Source organism: Aotus nancymaae, unplaced genomic scaffold (assembly GCF_030222135.1).
Source record: "Aotus nancymaae isolate 86718 unplaced genomic scaffold, 86718_ANA_hifiasm-v0.15.2.pri h1tg000059l, whole genome shotgun sequence".
In the NCBI taxonomy this organism is placed as follows: domain Eukaryota; kingdom Metazoa; phylum Chordata; class Mammalia; order Primates; family Aotidae; genus Aotus; species Aotus nancymaae.
Window position 1 is genome coordinate 8,197,164 of NW_026988473.1, and position 7,635 is coordinate 8,204,798.

Consider the following 7,635-nt stretch of genomic DNA (forward strand, 5'->3'; position numbering starts at 1 on the left):
CATACCTGTGACCTGCGAAAGTCATAATGAGGCCTTGCTGCCAGCATCTTCCCCAAACCACAGCCCACACTGTTTTGTTTAAGATCCTGAAAGGGAGGAAAAGGGAGAGAAGATTTAGAGCTAAGAACTGGAAGATGTGCTCATGGACACTCAGAAAATGCAAACACGGATCTTTGACGGTGGCAGTCTTGGTTTCCTGTTGGTGCTGCTGCTGCTGCTGGGAGGATGATGGACAGCAGTGGCCAAGTGAGAAGAAAGACGTGGCAGCAAGTGGGCGTCGGGGATAGTGTCATCGGTTCGGTAAAGTTTTTGTTCTCTGATTTGGGCATATTCCCTGCCCAAAAAATTCCCGTAAAATTGACTAGTATTAAGTATGTAATAGATTGGAACTCAATGAAGACGCAGGCATTTCTGTCGAGAGCAACCAGCTAATGATGATAGTTTAAAGACAATTTCTGTGACTGAGTTGTCATTTGGAAGATTAAACCCATTTCACGAGGACCTGGAGCCTGGTCCTTGCTTTGAAACAGTGGCTTGTTTCAAGAAGCCACTTCTGATCTAAGAATCTACCCAGCACGCCTAATCAATGAGAAGCCTGCTATTTCTTTTTTCTCTTCTACATGTACCAAAGGTGACAGCTGCCCATTCCGTCACTGTGAAGCTGCACTAGGAAATGAAACTGCACATTGTGGCAAGAATGGCGCTGTTTATGACAGATGTGCAGGTTTCGGCACATGGAGATTGATTTTAAAAAAAGGCAGTGAAATTCCTTGTTATTGAGAAAATCAGCCAACAGGATGTCGAAAATTAAACTGCACTTTTCATCACAATAGAGGACAATATGTTGATGGTCTTTTCCTACCTCCAAGCAAAACTGTGTTGCCCACTGTGGCTGAGTCACCAGAAGAGGAAGTGGAGGCTAGCCAACTTTCAGTTCAGCAGAACAAATTGTCTGTCCAGTGCAACCCTTCCCCTCAGCTGCAGAGTGTTATGAAAGCAGTGTTAGACATAGTAAACTCCAAGTTTCTCTTCAAAGAATCAGTATGTCAGTATGTTCAGTTCTTTGTCCTCCATTTTAAAGTTTAACTTCCTTGTAGTTTCAGTAAACAAGCTTTTCCATCTGCTCTAATCAGTAGTTCAGATCTGTTCCCCTGGCCCCCTGCTCCGTCCTGACTCATCCTGGTCACCTGTCCTGGTCACCTGCTCTGGTCACCTGCTTTGATCTAGGTCACCCCTGGCTACCTGCTCTCACCTGCCTGTAACTGTCCTTCCTGCCAAACTACCGACCCTACCACTCTAGCTCGTACCCATGCTCTCTTTGAAACAGCCAATTGGGATTAGTCGAGACTGTGCGGTCTAATCTAGCCAATAAGGGAATGTCATAGCAGTAGGGATGACCTCTGTCAGGAATAAGTACCTCTTTCCCTCCCTTGTCCAGGTGTGCGCTCGCCATTGTTCCATCTGAGCTGCACCCTTCTCTAGAAGTAAATTGCCTTGCTGAGGAAATTTATATTTGAGTGCTACTTCTTTTGTGGCCCAAAAAATTTTACGTATAACAGTAGAAAGTTCCAAAAATGTTCCTAGCCCCACACATCCACCAGTTGTAATTAAAACTGCAGATATGATGATGAAGATGATGATGATCAGTTTTCTGAGGAAGGTGATGAAACCAAAACACCTACCCTGCAGCCATCTTCTGAAGTTCACAATGGATTACAAGTGACTTCTGCCCATAAACCTGTGGTCAGTTTAAAGCAAAGTGAATATTTAAATTTTGGAATATAAACTCTGGAGGAAATTAAGTCAAAGAAAATGAAGGAAAAATCTAAGAAGGCAGGTGAGGGTTCTTCAGGAGTTTCCAGTCTTTTACTCTACCCTGAGCCCATTCCAGGTTCTGGAAAAGAAAGTGTCAGGACTGTGGTGAGGACAGTAACTCTCTCCAGGAAACAAGGAAAAGAACCTTTAGTTAGACTGATTCTTACTGAGAGACTGGGGAAATGAAAATTTTCAGCAGGCAGTGACAGTGATCCTCCATTAAAGTGTAGCCTGGCACAGAGGCTGGGGGGAAGAAAGTTGAAGCTCCAGAAACTAACATTGAAAAAACACCAAAGAGAGCTCAAGTTTCCAAGTCTCTGAAGGAGCGATTAGGTGTGTCAACTGGTCCAAATAATAAGTAAGCAACAGAGAAAGTTAATAAAGTTGGTGAAATCCAAGTGAAGACATTAGAAGAAATTCTTGAAAAAGCCAGTCAGAAACGTGGAGAATTGCAAACTAAACTCAAGTCAGAAGGACCTTTAAAAACTGATGATTCTACTTCAGGAACAAGAAGCTCCTCCACTATCCATATCAAAACCTTCTCTGAGGTCCTGGCTGAAAAAAAAAAACCCATCGGCAGCAGGAAGCAGAGAGACAAAAGAGCAAAAAGGATGCAACTTGCATCAAGCTAAAGACCGATAGTGAAATTAAAGAATAGTAGTTTTGCAGCCCATTGTTGTCAGCAAAGGACAATCAGGGGAGCCTGCAGGTGAAACAAAGTCTAGGCAGGAGGTTCACATCAAGATGCTGCAGGAAATTAAACTGGAGAGGCACTGAGGGTGCAGCAGAGCTCTGAGAGCAGCACCAGCTCCCCATCTCTACATGTGGCCACTCCAGGGGCAAGGCTGCTGCTGCCAGTCACCAAAATGACAGGGATGAAAGAAGAGAAGAAACTTCAGGAAGGAAATGAAGTTGATTCTCAGAGCAGTATTAGAACAGAAGCTAAAGAGGCTTCAGGTGAGACCACAGGAGTTGACATCACTAAATTCAAGTCAGAAAGATGAGAGAGAAGCAGATGCAGAAACAGCAGGAGAGGGAAAAATCAGTCTTGACACCTCTTTGGGGAGATATAGCCTCTTGCTACAAGTGGCAGAGAAACTAGTGCTCACTGCTGTACCAGGAACTGCACAGCACCTGACCAAGTGGCTTCCCACAAAGTCACCCCAGAAGGTGGAGGTAGAAACCTCAGGGATTGAAGACTCAGTATTGAATGTGAAATGTGCAGCACAGACCTTGGAAAAAGGAGGTAAAGCTAACCCCAAAGTGAATGTGAAGTCATCTGTGGTTCGAGTTGTGTTATCCCCTAAATCGGCCCAAAATGTAAGACAGTGGAGATGTACCCTGCTGTCACTGCCACTGTGAAGCCACTCAGCTCTAGCAGTGTCCTACAGGAAATCTCAGCCAAAAAAGCAGCTGTGGCTGTTGTCCCACTCATGTCTGACGACAAATGCATCACTCTGCCTGATGCAGAAAATCAGAGACGGTCTTGTGCTGCCTCCAACCAAGTCCTCTCAGATCCCTCACCCCGGAGAGGTCTGGCCCTTCCTCATCCCAAATGAGCACGAAAACTTGCCGACTCAGCTCTGCCTCAACAGGAAAGCCCCCATTCTCTGTTGAGGATGATTTTGAGAAACTAATACGGTAAATTTCAGGAGGCAAATTGGAAGCTGAGATTGACCTGGATTCTGGAAGGATGAAGATGACTTTCTGCTTGAGCTATCAGAAATGATTGATAGCTGAAGGTGGTAGTGAGGAGACTTAAAAAAAAAACTCACCAAAAAACTGGACTTGAATTTCATCTTTTTTTTTTTTTTTTTTTTTAAATTTGAGACAGAGTCTCCCTCTGTCTCCCAGGCTGGAGTGCAATGGCACAATCTTGGCTCACTGCAACCTCCGCCTCCCAGGTTCAAGTGATTCTCCTGCCTCAGCTTCCCAACTAGCTGGGACCACATGTGTGTGCCACCATGCCCGGCTAATTTTTGTATTTTTAGTAGAGACGGGGTTTCACCATATTGGCCAGGCTGGTCTTGAACTCCTGACCTGGTGATCCGCCTGCCTCAGCCTCCCAAAGTGCTGGGATTACAGGCATGAGCCACTGCGCCCAGCCAAGTTTCATCTTTTATAACATTTACCTGAGATGATCATTTCTTTAGTCGAGAATTTGCCCCAAATCAGAAGTATACCTCTGAATTATCTGTATGTGTCCTGGATTCCTTGGGGTCAGATTTTTAAAGTTACTTTATAACCATTTTGTCCATTTGATGCTAATGTTTATCATCTTTTGAGAAAACAGTTATGTCGTACCCTTCTCTCCACAAAGAAGGGACTGAGAGGGAGACCCACGTGAAAGGGTGCAAGTGAACTTGAAGACTCCTTAAGGTGTTTGTCAGTTTTGGCTTTTTTCTCCTTCATTGTATTCTTTATATATTGTCTTGATACACTTAATGTTACCTGAGTTTGAAATGGATGAAGACAGCTGCTGCCATTAAGGACCAAATTTTATGCTACCACTAAACAAAAATACCCACTCAGTCCGTGTTAAATTGTATGTCTTTTTAAAGGTATTTGGAGAGTCAACTAAGCTTTAAAGAGGGCTGAGCAGCTCAGGAAGCCTGTAATGTGGGCATAATTCTTTGGACCTGATTTTGATGCTTCTGCCGCTCTGCTAGTCTCTGAAGAGCAAGGTCTAATGTATTATTACTGCAATTTAAAAAAAGACTTTAAAGTGCCTCAGGTCTCCACTGAAACTATTTTTTTTTTTTTTGAGATGGAGTTTCGCTCTCATTACCCAGGCCAGAGTGCAATGGTGCAATCTTGGCTCACTGCAAACTCTGCTTCCCAGGTTCAAGCTATTCTCCTGCCTCAGCCTCTGGAGTAGCTGGGATTACAGTCATGTGCCCCCACGCCCAGCTAATTTTGTGTTTTTAGTAGAGATGGGGTTTCTCCATGTTGGTCAGTCTGGTCTTGAACTCCTGACCTCAGGAGAACAGCCTGTCTCGGCCTCCCAAAGTGCTGGGATTACAGGTGTGAGCCACTGTGCCCAGCTGAAACTAATTTTCTATTTCTGGGATTCCTTGGATTCATTATGTGAGATGGTGACATGATTAGAGGAATTCTTTTTTAGTATGAAAATTGTCCCTTTTCTTCTTCAGTACTTCCCTCCTTAGTGGCACTGAATTATCACAGGGACAAAATTTGGTTAATTCTCTACTTCTAACTCTCCCAACAAACCCCTGTTGCCCAGTATTTATTTGGTGGTCTTTAACTACCTGAGGGAAAAATGAGCTTATTTAAGCTGCCAACATTTATCTTTGGGCTGTATCAGTACACAGAATTGTACTGCACTGGGGATATTGAGATGCTGTGGGAGTATATTGTATACCTGCCAGTTTTCTTCATTTCTCAGCTGAGTTTTCTTTCCTTGATGTTGGTTTCTTTCCTATCACCTCAAGGTTTAGATCTGTGAAGGAATAAGCAAGATGGGAATAACAGTCTTGAAAGGAGATGTGTTGTATATAATCAGAAGGAGAAGGAAGGAAGGACTTGTCCGTTTTGATACTTTGCTGTAGGTGGCCAGTTTTGTTTGTCATAGAGAAATTTGACCCACCTGTCATGTCGGTGCCTAAGGAACTGCTGTTGTAAGCGGCTCATTGGGAGCTGAACTTCACGTAGCCTTGCTGGGAATATGAAAAAAGGAAGAAAGCCACAGGACTGTCCATTCAGTCTTGGGAAGATCTGGGTAATTCTGCACAAGCAAAAATGACTTGAAATTTATGTATAGACACATCTCTACCAGTCCATCTTCAGCTGACTGAATGCTGTATGATACCCCTTCTCCAAAGCAGGTGTAGAATGTTCAGGTTTCACCACAGATTTTCTACTTATTTCATTTTTGGAATCAGCTTACAGACTCCAGGTCCCTTTTGTATATATTCTTTATTCTTTTGCTTTTAAAAAAAATTTTGTTTCATATTTAAGTCACTTGTATTAGTCGATGTTTTGTGTTTTGCATTATTTGAACCATTTGCCCTTACAGAAAGAGAAATACTTGTTTGTGTTTTAAATAAAACTGTAGGAAAGTAAAAAAAAAAAATGAAAGAAAAATAAAGTGTGAATCTGTTGAGTGAAGGCCCTGGCCAGATACATTCTAGAGAGGAAACAGGCTCCAGTGGAAGGGGCTGCTCCAGGATCCCCATACTACATGGGGAGCAAACAAAAAGCAGGTTTGCTCTGGTGGCCGAGTCAGTGACAGAGCACTCGGAGCCATGTAATTGACAGAGGACATGACCCAAGGAAAGGAAACAGATCTAAGAGCTTCTGAAATTGCCCAGAAAAACGAATATTCATGAAGGGTCTAAGCCAGCATGAAAGTGATGAGAAAGCATGACTTGGGTCCTTGAGGCATAAGGTGCCCACACCCAGCACTTCCTGAAGACCCCTGGGAAGCTCATCACTGTCCGCCCCAGTGTCTGGCTCAGTGGCGGATATAGGTCTCCAAGGTGGCTACACTGGGGAAACAGATGAGACTCCAAATATCTTAGACCAACCATCCAAGGCGACTTTTGACAATGATGGGGAAATCCTGTTTTGGTGAAGACTCAAGCAAGGAGAAACTGCACATTCAAAGCAATGCTCAGAGTCATGCCTGATGGAGAAAATCACCTGTGTGTTTCAGTTGAGAGGAGTACATGGCCCATTGAGGAATTCCTCAGTGGGATGGGAATTCCCTGCTTCAGACAGGGATGGTGGCTGTGGCCCTGAGGCAGAATCAGATGAAGAGGCTTGGACACTGAGGACTAGAGTGGTGTGCATTGGGAGGGACACCGTGAATGGCTCCAGCCCGAGCACTGACTGTGTGGAGAGTTCCAGGGGGAGCAGGGACACAGATGTGACCAGCCCGGGGGCCGACCATAGTTTTAGGGGCTGGATGCAGTGGTCTATAGACCATTGAATGAGACTACTGGGGTCCAGGACTGCAACCTTGCCCCTCCAACCTTTACAGGTTTGCAGTAGCTGAGATCATAGAAGCTATGTTTTGTGACCATAATTGAGTTCAGTTAAAATCAAGAACAGAATTACAAGAAATGCTCTAATCACTTAGAAATGAAACACTCTACTACAAAAAGATCAATGGGTGATTAAATACTCTTTGAAATTGTTGTGAAAGTGTCTGTGGTCAGTCCCGGGTTGTAATGTATGGGCAGGGACAATGAATAAACCCTTCTCTACTGTGGCCTCCCACTGGGATAGTTGGGGGGACAATGCTCTTTTGCTTCCTAGATGCCCTCTGATTTGCTGAGAGTATTAGGGTCTGTGAAGCACGCACTAATCTCTTACATTGTAAGGCCTGTGATGACATGATCTTTCTCTATTTACATTTTCTTCTTATGGCCAACTATGGACAGATCAGAATGCCTGGAAACACTGCACTCTGTGATCACCTCCATCCCATCTGCACTGAGCTATAGTTCCTCATGAGGGAGTGTCTTCTATTTTGTTTTTATTCCTAGCTTTGTCTCCACACAAAGTGAGGGGTTTAGATTGATCAATCCATAGGTAGACCTCAAACTGCAATCTCAGTTGCCCTGTCACAGGAACGTGTTGGCTGTCATTCCCATCCACCAGATTGCAACTGCAATCTGAGGACAATCAGCCCCAAATGTGGGGTCATCTCCCTATGCCTGTGTCCTGGCCAGATCTAGGCCAAGGTATTTTTCATGCTTCTGGCAGCTCCCTTTTATTTTCTCCAAATATTGTCTTGCCTTCAGCCAGATGGTGGTAGATTTTTCTAATCTGCAATTAACAGGGGTCCAGTGTGGC

General features: G+C 44.2%; 1 pseudogene; it reads left to right on the top strand.

The window, feature by feature from the left end:
• The first annotated feature begins 228 nt into the window (after positions 1-228).
• Positions 229-3,555, top strand: LOC105718546 (zinc finger CCCH domain-containing protein 11A-like; annotated as a pseudogene).
• Positions 3,556-7,635: the final 4,080 nt, after the last annotated feature.